Genomic DNA, 2,837 nt, shown 5'->3' with positions numbered 1-2,837 from the left:
GTCTAGCCAGATTTGTAAGGTAGAATTGGGGTCATGATAGTGGGAGGGGTAGGAAGCATTAAAGAACTAGAGGAAAGTTGTATGTTTCATCGGTGCTACAATGTACCCTGACTGGCTCGTCTCTTCCTGTAATCCTTCTGTAAGGGGATGTCCAATTGTCTACAGAGGGACTTTGGGTCTCCACTCTCATTCACAATTATATGATTTTTTGTTCTGGGTCTGTGATGCCTGATACCTGATCCTATTGACACCTCATGATCACACAGACTGGTGTGCTTCTTCCATATGGGATCTGTTGCTTCTCAGCTAGATGGCCGCTTATTTATCTTCAGGCCTTTAAGACCCCAGACACTCTATCTTAGAAGCACACATTCTTGTTATCTCTTCTCACTGCAGCACCCATCCCCCCTCATGCCTTCCACTAATGCAGGTATTGGGTTTCCTCACCTGTGAGCTCAGGGACTTTACTGTGACTACCACCCACCTTGTGACGCATGTAGCTCCTGAATATGCATGTTTAATGGTTACCTATAAATATCCCAAGACAGTAAAGACTCCCTCTATTCTCTCACCTCCTCATGGACCACAAAGAGAAGCTGAGATAAGAATGCTACCATCAAATGTGTCTGACTGCTTTGTTTCTCTCTCTCTCCTATCTCTCTTACTCTCTATGACTTTACTATCATCTTGATATATGATCACCGTGCAATTCCACCTAGGGACCCCTCGGTTGTTAGAAGCTGGTTTACTCTGACAAATAATACTAACAGAGCTCTTTAAAAGCTGCAGCCAAGCTTCCTCAAACAAATGGAATCAAGTTCTATAGGACCCAACAATCTCTCTCCTCGGTATGGACCCTAAAGAATTGAGGAGAAGAACAGAAGCAGACACCCATGTGCGTGGCGGCAAGCTGATGTGAATGAACTAAATGTCTGTCGGCGGAAGGAATGAACGCGTGCTTGTGCATGCCGGCACATTGCTGAAGAACAACGATGGCACTGCCCAACCCTTCGTGACACGGATGGATTTGTGGGACATTCGGCTGAGCGATGGAGACCTGGAAGCACAGCGGGTTACAAATCGTGTTGCTAACTGAGAGGGCAGCAGTTCAAACCCACTAGGTGCTCCACGGAGGAAAAAGATGCGGCTGTCTGCTCCTAGAACGACTTACAGACCGGCACTGCCCTGGAGGCCACTCTGAGTTCCAGTTGACTCAATGGCAGAGATTTTGAGATGCTGAGCGGAGTGTAATCAATTGCAAAAAAGAGAAAGAGTCTATGAGACCAGAGCTAAAAAGAAGGTGGGGGGGGAAAGGGTTTCATACAAAAAGAAAAAGACTTCAAAAAATATGATTAAAAACTATACATGATTGAATCTGCACATATATGTAAACACAACAAGGAAGCAGATGGACTTTGGGCCTCTACTAAAATCTCACCTAAGTACAAGAACAGTTTTTTCTAATAATGTGGCACTGCCTGATACTCACTTTTCCGACACGATCGCTGAAGACAAAATGGGTGCATAACCAAGTGGGATGAAGAAAGTTGATGGTGCCCAGCTATTAAAAGACATAGCAGCTGGGGTCTTAAAGGCTTATGGTTAAACAAGTGGCCATTGAACAGGGAAGCAACAAAGCCCACATGGAAGAAGCACACCAGCCTGTGTGATCGTGAGGTGTCAATGGGAATGGGTATCAGAAGTTCTAAAACAAGCAATTAAATTGATGTGAAGGAGCGTGGACAAAGTAGAGGCCCTAAATCCACTACAAGACAATTGGACAGGCCCTCACAGAGGGTCTGCATGGTGGGGATGAGGAATTCAGGGTGTGGTATAATACTGATGAAACATAAAACTACCCTCTGATTATTTAATAGTTCCTCCCCTTACTACTAAGGCTTGTTTCACCTCATTAATACTGTTAGACCTACACATGTTCCTGTGTATGATTAAGATCGTTTGTTGCAGGAATGCCAGGATGGAGGACCCTTCAGTAACAGCAACCGTAATGATTCCCGGAGGATACAGGAAGACAGGGAGGGGAGGCTGATAGCAATGATGACTGTATAACTCTACATGAGAGGAGTGAATAACACAATTGTAGGCGAACGGATATATTGGATGGGGTAAGATATGGATTTTAAAATGCATAATAATAATAAATAGCAATAACAAGAGTTCCTCGGGGCAAGGGTTAGGGAGGGAGAGAATAAAGGGGAGCTGATCTCAAAGGGCTCAAGAGGAAAGAAAATGTTTTGAAACTAACTGTGGTAGCAAATGCTGATCAATTTGAATCATGGAATGTTATGACATCTGCAAGAGCTCCCAATAAAATGATGAATAGAAAATATATATATGATTGAAGTATTATTGAATTATGCGATAGGTTCACTGTGTCAACCTGGCTAATAGCAACCTGTGGAATTAATCAGGTCTCAGTATGATTGCAGGGCAAAGGGATAAATGGCTCTGCAAAGCCCGGCCCCTCTCTCTTGCTCTCTGGTGATCAGAGCGTGCTGGAGTGTGCTGCTGCTTTAGCTAGTTCTCTGCCTCAACCTGTGAGCTGCTCTACCTGTGGCCTAGACAACCCGTGGATCATGTAGCTAGAGTTTGAGGCTCCTTTGAGACCTGCTTTGCCACACTGCTGGTGTGTTCATTGCTTGAGCTTGAGGCTGGTAGATGTAGTTGCCTGCTTTCTGTATCCCATCCGGGCCTGAAGCTCCTGATCTACTGACTGTTAGTGACCCACCCTGCATGTGGGAAGGCTCTGTTTGCCTTGCCTGAGGGAGGACTGCTTCCTTGACCTTGGACCCAGCAGCCCACGTGAGTTGAAGGTC

Source organism: Echinops telfairi, unplaced genomic scaffold (assembly GCF_000313985.2).
Source record: "Echinops telfairi isolate 266 unplaced genomic scaffold, ASM31398v2 ScPeMD7_655;HRSCAF=1070, whole genome shotgun sequence".
Taxonomy (NCBI): domain Eukaryota; kingdom Metazoa; phylum Chordata; class Mammalia; order Afrosoricida; family Tenrecidae; genus Echinops; species Echinops telfairi.
This window is presented reverse-complemented; position numbering follows the sequence as displayed.